We start from the raw sequence: 14,357 nt of genomic DNA, 5'->3' as shown, positions 1-14,357 counted from the left end.
TTTGGGCACGATCCACAAGGGAGAGTTATATGGTGACATAGATGGTTGGATTACATCATTCTCAATGAGTTCTTGCACTTGTTTGTTAATCTCCTCCTTGTGCATCGGCGGGTATCTGTATTGTTTTGTGTGTACCGGAAGTTCGTCGGTCGTTGGGATGGTGTGTGTGGTGACGTTAGTAGAGTGTAGTTTGTCGGTAGGAAGGCGAAACAGATCATTGTAAGTGTGTATTAGGTTATGTACGTGTTTCGTTTCTTCCGCGTTTAGATGATCGAGTCGCAGTAGTGTCTTAATCTCGTCGGCACGGGATGTGTTTTGTTTACTTAGTGTTGCGACGTACTGTGTTTTCTTAGCGAAGGTCTCCTCATGCCCTAAGGTTGGGAGAGCGGCTTCGGAGGTTTTATGACTCTTGGTCGAGGGATGAGATTTGGAGAGAGTGCTTTTACGACTCTTAGAAGGGGGCGGTGAGCCCTCATGGTCTCGAGGATAGGATGTGGAGAGTTTTTCTATCTCTTGAAGACTTATTCTAGGTAAGTTGAACTTGAGATCCTTATCGCTTGTATTGACGGCTTTTATGTAGGCTATGCCGTTGCGGTTGGTGACGATGGCGTCTCCTAAGTAGATGTCATCGTTTACGTGGATCCGTGATATATACCCTACGCTAACGTTGGTATCGCTAACACGGAGCGGTAGTGTAGTTCGCGATCTTGCTGGGATCGTGAATGTTTGTTCGGCGTTGAAAGGGATTGAGGCCCCTTGCCAAATGATGCAGCGTTTGACGTAGTCTATTTTAGACGCGTCTTGTAAGAATTCGGAACCTAAGATTCCGTCTTGCGAGATTGGAAAATCGTCTGTGACGACGTGGAGTTTGATTTGGTGACCGAGGTATTTTATGCTAATAGTCCCGAGCGTTTTGATTTTAAAGTTCGTGATTCCGCTAAGGAAGATCGTCGAACTTTTATCAATGTCGTTGCTGGGGAGTATTTGTCCTTGTTTAACAAGATTAGGCGCTGCACCTGTGTCTATCATAAAGCATGTCTCGGTCGATAATCCACCTGCGGCTATGGTGACCGCGGGCGCATGTGAAAAATCGTTCGGAGTTAACATTGCGATTCGCGTGTTTCCGGATCGTGTTCCGTGCTTATCGCTCTTATCGGGCGGTTCGTTTGAGAAGAGGCCCCTTGGTGAGGTGTACCCGACCTTCCCGCGGGGCTCGGTGCGTTTCCCGACTCATTTTTTTGTACGTTATTATTATATTCACGTTTTCTGCATTCTTCTATCTCGTGCCCGTTGTTTTTGCAATAGCGGCACCATTTATTGCGACGGTCGTTGTAACGAGTAGGCGCATTAGTGTTTGTGTTAGTATTATTGTAATTTTGGCGTCTATCGCCATATGTTGGGCGTTCGTCGGAGAATCTCACCGGATCGTTACGCGTATTGTTCGGATAGCGTTCCCGAAAATAATTTTCGTTACGCGGAGGCGTATTAGCGTATCCCCGACGCGTATGTTCGTTTCGCGGTGGTTCGGGTTCGCGGCGGTCACGTGTTTTATATCGATCGCGGTCTATTTCTTCCCGTTTTGCGAGTTCTTTCGCTCTCGCGAACGCCTCAGACGGGACGGAGTATAATCGTCTGTCCATCTGCAATCTGTACTGCAGAGGGAGTCCTTCGCAGAAGGATCGTGCCGTGAGTTCGTCGATTCTTAGGGCTGTCTCATTATCTATGCGTCCCATTGCGCGGCGTTCGGCGTCTAAAATCGCGGATCGTAGATCTTTGACGCGGCTGATGTAATCTAACATGTGCTCTTGGGGTTTTAAGTATACGATACTAAGTTCTCCCCTGTATTGATCGATCGTTTTCGCGGGCCCGAATGCGTTATTTAATAGGTCGATCAGTTGTGTGATGCTTTCGCAGGGCTCCCCCTTGACGGCGCTATAGGCACGCCCGCTAAGCTTATTAAGTAAGAGTTTGGTGAGGTTGCGTTCGGATGTCGGGGGAATTATTTCTTTCGCGCGTTGGCATGCCCGTGTAAATTGCCTTAACGGTATATTATAACCGTCGAAAGTAGGCACGGTTTCGGTCGCTTCGCGAAAGGAGACCTTGGGGGACTGGGGTCGTCCGGAAGGTAACTCGGAATGCCCGGCGGAGTCGTCGAGCGATAGTAGAGGTTGGCCCGAGAGTCTGATAGACGGACTGGGCTCTCGCCGCAGCCGATTCACCTCATTGCGTAATATTTCGATTTCCGCGAGGAGATCGTTTTTGAGGGAATTCATATCCTCAGGGATGGTGCCCTGGGGTTGGCTCTTTCCCGGATTCCTTTCCATATTTTCGCGGAGCGTTTCGATTTCGCGTTCTCGTTTATCTGCTCTTTTCCGTTGCTCTTCGAGGAGTGCGGCCTCCTCTCTTAGGCTGATTTCTTTGGTTTTCGCGAGAGCTTCCCTAGTTCTAATACGATTTTGAGCTTCGATAATTTCGACTTCCTTTTGCTTTAATTTTGCTTGTATATCCGCGAGCTGTGCTTCAGTTAATTCCTTTCCCGCGAATTCCTTTTCAACCGATTCTTCCTTATCTCCCTGTCTTCCGCGCGTCCCGACCATAGCTCGGAAATTTCAGTATCCCACCGCTGTCACCAGTTTTGTTACGTCCGGGGGTGCAGTTGCGGCGTAAATTTTACGAAATTTAAATCGCGACCTACGAACTCGAACTGCGGGGCGGACTACGTCGTATTTCGGAATTACTCCGGGGATACCCACGACGACAGGTATTTCCTTTATGGTCACGGTTGCGTTTTGGGAGAAAGGGAGCGTTTCGTATAGGTTCGATTACTGACGAATCAGTCCATGTATCCGCGGAATCGTTCGAGTGAATCGTTGACGGAGTGGAAAATAGTGATTACTGTATTACCATCCGAGTCGATACGGTAGGGTTCTTCACCACGGCGGTACAGAAGGTAAGCTCGTTGGCAATGATAACAAGGGTGGTCGATGTCACGTGTTTTCGACAGTCGGTAAAAATTGCAGACTGAGCAAACGACTCCGGTCGGTACGTCGCCGATAACGAGGAGATGCTTAGCGCAAGTTAACCACTCAGATTGCACGCCAATAGGTAAACGCATACGGCAATCCGTACAGAGAGCGGCACTTGTTTCCTTATTAATAAAACCGATTATCCGTTGGCAATACGGGAGGTTATTTAGGGTTTCTTCAATAGTTTCTTCCTCGGAATCATCCTCGGGGAGGAGCAAAGTGGTGGGGATGTCCAAGTGTGACGGTATTATTGGACACATAGGAGTTGATTGTTTAAACTAATGTTAGTTAAAATAAATAATTGCCATGAGGTCGATTTGAATGTTCTAACACGTTCACGAAGTTTCTAGATATTCTGGAAAGATTTAGAATTTTCCAAAGGGTTGACTGTAGGATACCTACTGCAGTTTTATGAGGGCCATAAACTGACCCTTGATAAAAAAAAAGGTTTCGCACGATTTCTCTTTTTGGGAGATGAGAAAATTTAAGACGCGCAGAGAATATTCTGGAAACCACGTGGTAAGCTAATATTTCTAAAATTGCAAGAGAATTTATTAGTTATTATTGTTAAGTGATTCAAAAATGCGTAGACGTAGTTTCCGAAATAGATTCTTGTATTTCGCGGGTTCCCGGGCAGAAGGGAGGCTCGTGTTGTAAAGAAATATCTTGAGCACCTACCTTATTTAATTTCCAAGGAATGGACAACGACTGGATGGCGATGATCCGGGGTACCCGCGTTGTAGAGGGTGTACAGGATGCCAGACCTTTCTGCAGATACCTTGTACGGCGTGGATCGTTGTCCGGGATGTCGTTCAATGGCACCTTGGAATTCTTGATTTCGATCGCGTGCAATTGCGTAGGCCACTCCCGTAATTTAACGTCCGCGTGATTATTATTATTATTATTAATGCTAAAAGGCACGGAGTCGCCGAACAATCTATCGTATTCCGCGTCGTTATGATAGTCGATTCCAATGAAATTAGAGAGACCACGTGTTGATTCAGTGCGATGTAGTCGTGCTGTTATACGCCGTAGTTGATTCTTTCTTCCTGCTCGGCGTGTTTTAGGCATTATAAAATTTAAACATTCTGAACGTCGTTTCGCTTCTGCAATAACTAACGTGCGGCGGTCCTCACTGTTCGTTGTTGCTTTCGGCGAGAGATTATGAGCGGTTCGTCCTCTCTGAATAATCACTACGAGGTTCAGGAAATATTTCTATGTTATAGAATAGTAATTTGTTAGGAATGGATTACTTGACGCGTGTTTTAGGCATTGTAAAATTTAAACGTTCTGAACGTCGTTTCGCTTCTGCAATAATTAACGTGCGGCGGTCCTCACTGTTTGTTGTTGCTTTCGGCGAGAGATTATGAGCGGTTCGTCCTCTCTGAATAATCACTACGAGGTTCAGAAAATATTTCTATGTTATAGAATAATAATTTGTTAGGAATGGATTATTCGGCATGTGCAGGCGAGAGAATTCGAGATGCGTTTTAGAAATAATATAGGCTTGGAGATACACGAGGTTGGAACTAATTTAGAATGAATTTAGAATATATATATATATATAACACTTTTATTCTAGTATAACACTACGAGTAATACAAAGTATCTAAGTTAAATTTTAGAGTTAGGATCTTAGAGTTAAAGTTAGAATTAGAGTCTTAGAATTAGAATTAGAATCTTAGAGTTAGAATTTGAATTTTAGAATTCGGAGAGAGTCTTAAAGGTGACTGCTCTGCTTGACGGCGCGATTAGAACTGAGCTCCTCTGGGCTCGCTCTGAGGTCCTTCGGTTTTCGGCAGCTCGGTTGCGGCGGCCGAGAGTGGGGGAACTCTCTAGGGTAGGGAGTTGCCGTGGTAGGGAAGTTCCCAGGTGCTGCGGAGCGCCGCGCTCGGGCACTAGGCGGAGTTAGATGTCATGGCCGGCATTGGCGCGCATTTCGAACGGTGTTATAAGAACTTAGAATTATTTTGCATAAGAGTGAAAAAATTTAAGTAGCCGGACGTGACATATAATAAAAATAATAATAGTAGTTATAACTTATTTATTCACATATCTGTGATTATTCAGCGTCCACAACATATCATGTATTTACAATATATCTAATTCATTCTCATAGTGAACATTTTGAAGTCTCACGATAACATTTCAATTAACCATTGTCACGTCCGGCCGCTAAACATTTTTCATTTTCTTATGTTTCTCATACAAATAATTCTAAGTCCCCTAGCGCTGTTTGAAAAGCGCGCCAGCGACGGCCATGATGCCTAACTCCGCCTAGTGCCAAAACGTGGCGCTGCGTAGCGCCTAGGAGCTTTCCCACCACGGCGAGCGTTCCCACTACAGCAAGCGTCCCCCACCATGGGCCGCCGCAACGCCGAGCCGCCGAAACGAAGGACCTCAGATCAGTCCCAAATTTAGTCAGTTCTAATCGCGACTCCAACCAGAGCAGTTCTACTCCGAACGCTCTCTAACTCTAAATCCTAGTTCAAATTCTAACTCTAATTCTAAATCTAATAATAAGCTCTAACTCTAAGATTTGATTTTTTTGTATTAAGTGCGTCTAGTGTTAACTTTAAATAAATTGTGTGTTTTATATTAACAATTCTAAAATTTATTTGAAAATACAATCCTCATCTTTAACCTCACGCGTTTCTAGTTCTACATCTTATATTTATTCTCAAAATCTCTAAATTCAGTTGTTTCTCCAGCGTGCACGTGTCGTATAAATTACTTATTAAATAAACTATTATCGATTGAATTCTAGGTTGCGATTTAGAGAGGACGAACCGCTCATCGTTGCTAAACAATTCATTTCTTCTATTAAATTCTGGAACCTGTAATGACTGTTTCGAGAGGACAACCCGCTCACAGTCATATACCGAAACAATAACCGACAGTGAGGACCGCCGCACGTCGACTTATTGTGAAAGTAGCGCAGTCTCCAAAATGTTCTATATGATTTATAATGCCTAAGACACGCCGTGCAGGAAGGAAGAATCAGCTTCGTCGAATAGTCGCGCGTTATTACTACCCGGCAAAACCAAACGAATATTCAGCTATTATTGGCACAGATTATTACAACGATCCTGAATACGAGGCATTATTCACCAAACATGTGCTATTAAGAGAGTGGCCCGCGAAATTATCGCAAATCGACATCGAAAAACCTGAGCCCCCGCCAGTCGACATCCCAGAAAACGACCCCCGCAAATCCGGTTACTTCCAACGCAGAGCTGAAGCCTTGCACGAGCAATACGAGAAGCCACTCCAAAACATCGTGGAACTGCCACCCACCAACTACAAGCTCGACTAAAAAGTAAGTAGAAGAAATATCTCTCGTCAACTTATGATCCTTCGGTCACTTAAAAGTAACAATAACGTTCTATTTTAACTGTAAATGAACAACTTCTTCAACGGGCAAACCAAACTAAAATAGTACGTAGCTACAGAGTCATAAAAGTGAAACTCGGGTCATGATAGAAAAAAAGGGTCAGTCATAAAAGTGAAACTCGGGTCCGATAGAAAAAAAAGGGTCAGTCATAAAAAAAAAAGACAAAGGAGCGATTTCTCTTTCCAAATTCTTTAGCCGGTTTCGCTTTTCGTGCTAGAGTAAGAGAACGGATATTTTCCAATATTAACACGCTTTAATTGTTTAAACAATATATTACTCATGTGTCCGCGTAGTTTTTCCAACCATATTATTCCACCCTTTGAGGAGGAATATGAGACAATCGAGACTGTCGAGACGATTTATTGTCAACGTGCCACAGGGTACATCTATCTAGGTACGGACGCCGCGTTGTGCATACGTTGTTACTTCAAATTAAGCACAAGCGAAAAGTCTAATTGGGTAATTTCAGTAAAGCACCTCCTCATAATCGGTGAGTTGCCCACTGGGATAACGTGTTCCGTGTGTAATTCGAACAGATTGACACAAACTCGCGACCCACACCACCATTGTCTCGTGTGTCAAATCGCATATCTAAAGTATCTCGACGGAGAAGAAACTCCCTACACGAACGGCAATACAGTAGTGACCGTTTTCTACGCGATTAATTATTCGTTCGACAGGTACCCAGAATACCTCTAACTAAACAACGCAAATTCGTGTTTCCTATTCACTCTTGTATCTATCCGTTCTGGACGCGTGACCATATATTCGGATAGCCTCCGTCGCGGGCAATCCCCGGAAGTAAATCTCCGAAAAGCGACTTTGTCTTGCGCAATAGTCCGAGTACGTTGTTCGTGAAAATATATTCCGCGAATTATACCCCGCGACTCCGCGCGGACGTAACACCATTCATACGAAATTTAATCTTGCACTAACAAGTGAAGTGACTTAATCCTAACAATCAAGTACGAACAATAAATTAATTATTAACATAGTACGCTAACACTCGACGCGACTCCGCGACTCTCGAATCTCTTCTGCGTCCGTCGAAACTCGCATCTTTCTACTGTCGCTCCACTCGTCGAACTCTCTCCTTATTGCATGATATTTTCAACCTAGAAAATAATCACAAGCTCAGACTGTTACATATATATATATACATTTCAATTATTATTCAGGAAGATTTTACACTTATCTAATAATTTGGTCTTCCATTAATATTTTTATTCCATCTACCGCGCGCCTCTCACAGGGCGTCGCACGGTTCCAATCCTTCTGAGCGCCTCTGAAAGGGCGAGCTATCCTTGACTTTAGCTCCTTTTCTGTACCCATCTCTCGGAGAGCGCCTCCATAAGGGTGAACTTCTATCCATTCACAAGGTCACGTCTCTCTCAGGGCGATAACCACATCCATCTCAACCTGTAATTAATGAAAGACAGAATCAATTAATGTCAATTAAGAATTAATCTCGCATCAATAATATTAATTTTACTAATAACTTAATAACAGGGTACTAACTAGTGGGAAACTAACAAAGAAAATAAAGTTCAACCAAATACGGGTATAATAATTATAAAGAAGAATAAACATATATGTGCATACACATTTTACATCAAGATAACATTACAATAAAAATATTATAGTTACATAAAACATAGCTAACATTCTATTATATAAGTACCACATGGGAGCGTCCCGTTTGACCACGTTAATATTGACCACAGTCCCGATTGACAACGTTGAGATTGACCACGTTGAAATTGACCACGTTAATATTGACCACGTTGCGATTAACCACGATCCCGATTGACCACCGTCCCGATAAGCCACGGTCCCGATTGACCGCGATCCCGATTGACCACGGTCCTGATTGACCACGGTCCCGATTGACCACGTTGATATTAACCACATTGATATTGACCACGGGCCTAATTGACCACAGTTCCGATTGACCACGTTGATATTGACCACTGTCCCAATTGACCACGGTCCCGATTGACCACGGTCCCGATTGACCATGTTCCCGATTGACCACGTTCCCGATTGACCACGTTGATATTGACCACGTTACAATTGACCACGTTACGATTGACCACGTTACGATTGATCACGTTACGATTGACCACGTTGCGATTTACCACGTTGCGATTGACCACGTTGCGATTGACCACGCGTTGCATTTGACCACGTTGCGATTGACCACGTTGCGATTGACCACGCGTTGCAATTGACCACGTTTCGGTTGGAGGGGGTTGGTTTCCTTGTGTGGGGGGGGGGGCTAGGGACGCAGAATCTTCGGTCGTCGAAGGGGGATTTAGTGGTAACAACTCTTTTCCATTGTTCTGCCCTTGGTCTGTTGGTCTTCCGAGATGTAGCAGGACATTAGTCACTGAAGTCCAGATGGCTCCCAAAAGATGTATACTCCACCCGTATACGGAGTGAAGTGCGTAACCGTGGATGAGTGTGTCGATTATTAGTTTAGTGAGACGCGCAGTGACGAATATTTCCAATATTCCGGCACTGGCGGATCCGAAAGATATAAAACCTTTCCAGACGTGCTCCCGCGTTTTCTGCTATTTGATCTAGCGATTTTTCGTCCAGGAGATTCATCATCGAGAAACTTCCCGCTGGAACTTCTTGCCCCATAGCTCCTCTCGCAATTGTATTGAGCATAGAGGGCTTTCCATCGGAAACATTATGTGATCGCGGAGTTGGTCGAGATCCTCGTTGGTGTAGATGCCGCTGGTGGCAAGTGAATCAGGACTCCCGTATTTCCAGGAGGGTTTAGTTAGAGGTTGTATCGTTGGCGGCGCGATCGACTCTACTGGCCTCGGCGTCAAGCGGTATCAGGTGTTGTGGATTTGATACATTGCCGGGAGTAGTTCATTGCAATCTCTGAGTATTCCTGTTTTGGTGAGTATCCTTGATCTTAGTAACAGGAAGAGGGATTTGTTTTGGTAGGTTACGGGAAGCTCGTTGTAACAGTTCTCGGCTGGGCGTACTCGGCATTCTACTGGCACGCATTTGATTAGATGAAGGACTTCACCTGCTATAATGGCGGTGTAGCCTGGTGTCTTCATAATTCGGTGTGCCATCTCGTCCGGAGCGATGCTGGCGAGTGAGAGGGCGTTTTGAAGAATTTGCCTTTCCAAGGCGCATTTTTATGCTCCATTATATCCTGGTATAGTTGCGTCAGTTGTGTCTTGAGGTTTCTCCACGTAAATAAATATTGAGTTTACGTAGGAGAATATGTCGAGATTATCGATCGGGATTCTGGAGCGGCCTTTGAACGCGTGTCCAGGTTGCGTCTCGAGGATACAGAGTTTGGGGTGCTCTGTTCTCAGAATTTTATATCCGCACACGTTTATTTCTGTTGTTCGTGCGAGTGCGAATGTGGTCTCCTGGGTGGTGACTGTGTAGACAGTCGGGGATTCTCTCTGCATAGACTTTGGCGTAAGTATGTAAAATAGACATAATCTCCTCCTCTAAATTCACGAACATTGGCTTTGCGATCATAATAAGTTTTTGATCTTCGCTTAGCAGCTATTAAGTTTTCGCGGGCGATGGCCTGGACGTCGGTTAATTTATTAAAAAGAATTGTAAGATAATTAGAGTAACTTTCGTCCGCGACGTCGGCAATGTCGGGATTGCTAGAAGGTGTCCTGGCTATCCTCCCGAAAACTAGTTTATAAGGGGTGTAACGCGTTCCCTCATATACGCTCGTGTTGTAGGAAAATGACGCCAATTTTAGGTACTTATCCCATTCGTTATTCTTATTCACATATTGTTTTAAATATTCCCACAGAACACAGTCCTGGTGGGAGCGCTCTATCGAGCCGTTAGATTGAGGCCTGTAGTCTTAAAATGTTTGATTTTAAATTTCTTACCTAAATTACGCATTAAACTATTTAAGAAGTGTGATCCCTGGTCTGTTAATATGGCTTTCGGCGCTGCGAAAATGCATATTAACTCGTTAGTGAATGCGTCTGCTACGTGGATTGCGTTTGCTTGTCGCAGGGGGATCGCTAAGGAATATTTAGTCAAAAGGTCTTGTATAGTGAGTATGTACATGCTACTTGCTCGCGTAGCGGGTAGCGGTCCCATGATATCCATCGAAATTTTATCGAAGCTCGCGTCGGGCGTGTCCGTTAGTACCATGGGCTGCCTAGTTTTTACGCGAACTAGCTTTTTCAGTTGACAGGGGCGGCAGTTTTCGAAATGTTTTGACGTCGGCTTTCATGCCGTTCCAGTGATACCGCTTCCTTATTCGCTGAAATGTTTTCGTTATGCCTTTATGGCCGCCGATCGCGGAACTATGATTTTCGGATTTCTCTTATCCTCCGGTGAAATGGTGATTTCGTTTCTACATATGAATATTTTTATATTGGTTTCGTCTAGCACGCGCGTCAACAATGAATATGCTGCGTCCCAGGTAACATTGTCGATGTCGCCTTTAGCTATCGAGATAGACTGCAGCTCTAACTCTCCGACGACGCCCAAAAGTGACCGAAACGCTTCCTTTAATATTTCTCTTTCGGTCGTTCCCGATTCTCGTTCTTTAACAACTAACGATATAATTTGGCGATTCTCGTCGCGATTTTCCTTTGCTCTGGCTAGGGCGGCACCTCTAATCATGGGCAAGGATTTACTATCCTGGAGCATCCGGGCTCCACGGTCGATTGGTACTCCTTGTTGCGTCACAAAAATAACTAAATTGCCTTTTAGCATACTGAAATTATCGGGAATCGCTACCACTCGCGGTCCCGTTTGGATTCTCTGGACGAATGGTTCATTTATGTTATCAAATATGCGGTCCTCGTCGTTAGAATCGGAGCAGTCGTCGCTTTCAGTGTTGGTTTCGTCTGTTTCGTTCGGTTCGTTATTTTCTTCGTCCGTGCTAAGGGATCGCGGAGTCGGTACCTTTACCGACGGGTCTATATTATCATTTACATCTATTACTTGTCGCGGCGATTCTTCGATTCGCCCCCCTTTTGGGTTATATAGCGATTCTTCCGAACTAGAGAGTTCCCGCGTGTGTCTAAGGGGTAACGTTTGCATTGTCTTGTTTCTTTTAGGTAAGGCGTTAAGTAGGATAGGATTTCGGGAGAGCGCGTCGGCGTTATTATTAATTTTCACCGCCTTATATACTACGCAATATTCATACTCTGCGAGTTTCAGTCGCCATCGGACGAGTCGTGAGGTGGGGTCTTTTACAGAGTGTAACCATACCAGTGGCTTGTGGTCTGTTACTAACGTGAATTTACGTCCGTACAAATAAGGACGAAAATAGTTAACGCAGTAAACGATAGCTAACAACTCCTTCTCGAATGTGGAGTAGTTCTTTTCCGCGTTGTTTAGTAAACGCGAGGTGTACGCGATGGGCAGATCTTTGCCGATGTCTCCCTGGCTCAGGACTCCTCCGATCGCGTGTCCTGAGGCGTCGGTTGTCACGACGAACGGTCGCGTGAAATCTGGGTATTGTAGGATAGGTTTAGAACACAACGCGTCGCGGAGTTGCGTAAAAGCTATCTCCTGTTCGTCATTCCAGACAAATGGTTCGTCTTTCTTTAAAAGATCTGTGAGAGGTCGTGCAATCTTAGAGAATCCGTGGATGAATCTATGATAATAACCGGCCAGACCCAAAAACTGTTTTATATTCTTCGCATGCTGGGGTCTGGGGAATTCTTTGCCTGCGATTATTTTGGAAGGGTCTGGTTTTACGCTTTCACTACTAATTAAGTGGCCTAAGTAGCCGACCTCTTTTCTCAGGAACTCGCATTTGTCCGGCTGGAGTCTTAAGTTCGCTCCTCGCAACCTTTCGGCTTATTTATTGAATTTAATGTTGTGTTCTTGTAAGGAGCTCGCGTATAGTACGATATCGTCTAGGTACACAAATAGCTCTATTCCTTGTAGTCCGGTCAATACCTGGTCCATGAGTCTTTGGAACGTCGCGGGTGCGTTCTTTAGTCCGAACGGCATGCGTTTAAACTCGTAATGCCCGTGCGGCGTTGAAAATGCGGTCTTTAACGCGTGAGACTCATGCATCGGTATTTGGTGAATTCCGGATGCGAGATCGAACACGCTGAAATATTTAGCGCTGCCTAGTTGGTCGAGTATTTCCACAATGTTGGGTAGGGGATAGGCGTCGCCGACTGTCTTTTCGTTCAGGGCGCGATAGTCTTACCATCCGCCAGCGCTTATTACCTTTGGAGTCGGGTTTCTTTGGCACTATCCACAAGGGGGAGTTGTAAGGTGAAGCTGACGGCTGTATAACGTCGTTTTCTATTAAGCCTTGTATTTGTTTGTTAATCTCCTCCTTGTGTATAGGCGGAAATCTATATTGTTTGGTATGGACCGGAAGATCGTCGGTCGTCGGGATAGTGTGTGAAACAGTGTCAGTGGAATGCAGTTTATCAGACGGAAGGTGGAACAGATCGTCGTGATTATTCATAAGGTTATGGACGTGTTCTGTCTCTTCCTCGTTTAAGTGCTCGAGTCGCAGCAAAGACTGTATTTCTTTGTTACGGGATTATACGTACTGTCCCGTTTAATGTTGCGACATGTCGCAACATTGCTTATTTGTTTAGGAGTGATCGTTTCGTGCCCTAGGGACGAGATATCGCTCTCTAAACTTTTACGACGTTTAGACAGAGGGTGGGTGTTTGGAAGAGTGCTTTTATGACTCTGTGAAGAACAAGATATGGAATTTGAGTTAGTAAGGTTTTGAAGACCGGATGTAGAATATATTTCAACCTCGTGGAGCTCAATGCTCGGTAAGGTAATTTTACAGTCTTCTTCGCCCGTGTTTATCGCGCTCATATACGCCTTTCCTTCACGATTGGTAATGACTGCATCTCCTAAATAGATTTTGTCGTTTACGTGAATCCGCTGTACATAACCTTCGCGTACGTTAGGGTTTTTTACGCGGAGTGGGAGAACGGTGCGCGACCTTGCCGGGATCGTTACGGTTTCATTGTTGACAAAGGCAATTGGTGATCCTTGCCATACGACGCAATGTTTTAGGTAATCTATTTTCGTCGCGTTGCGTAAAAAGTCGGATCCTAGGATTCCGCCCTGTGAGATGGGAAAGTCGTCTCGGACAACATGCAACTTAATCTTGTGATCTAAATTTTCGACGTCGGTCGACCCGAGAGTTTTAATTTTACTTTTCGTTATTCCACTAAGGAATATTATAGTATTTGAATCAATATTTGTCTCGGGGTGTACTTTGCTTTGCTTAACAAGATTCGGCGCGGCTCCAGTGTCTATCATAAAGCTTGTTTCTTGCGATAAGCCATCTGCGCATATAGATACAGTGGGTGCGTGGGAGAAGTCGTCGGGACTTAGCATTGCGATCCTTGTGCTTCGTCCTGCTGTTCCGCGACTATCGTTCTTATCGGACGGACTGCTTCCCGAGAGGTTCCCGCTCGAGGTTCGTCCGTTGGCCTCCAGGGGCGGGGGAAGTTTCCCTGCTCTTGACGTGAGTTGTTATATTGTCTTTTCCGGCATTCGTCAATCTCATGCCCTGGGTGTTTGCAATACCGGCACAGTTTAGTGGGCTGACTATCGCGAGGAGGGGCGACGTTCGCGTTTGAATTCGCATTAGGGGACCTGCGCTCGTTATTGTCACGTCGTCCTTCCGGTTCTCGAGAAATAGCGTGTCTTACATATGCGTCACGGGGAGGTGCGTTCGCGAGGTAACTTCTAGGGCGGTTTCCATCGCGCGGTGGTGCATAGGTAATTGGGCGTTGAGCGTATTCGTATCGCGGCCTATCAGGTTGACGGCGATCTTGAGCTTTGTATCGCTCTCTGTCTAGCTCTTCTCGTTTCGCGAGGGACTTGGCTTTTGCAAAAGCCTCGAAGGGGAAGACGTAGAGACGCCTGTCCATTTGTAACCTATATTGTAGCGGAAGGCCATCGCAAAAAGAGCGCGCTCA

This window comes from Prenolepis imparis, unplaced genomic scaffold (genome assembly GCF_030444845.1).
Source record: "Prenolepis imparis isolate NDT839.2.m4 unplaced genomic scaffold, iyPreImpa1.0 SCAF_6, whole genome shotgun sequence".
Lineage (NCBI taxonomy): Eukaryota > Metazoa > Arthropoda > Insecta > Hymenoptera > Formicidae > Prenolepis > Prenolepis imparis.
This window is presented reverse-complemented; position numbering follows the sequence as displayed.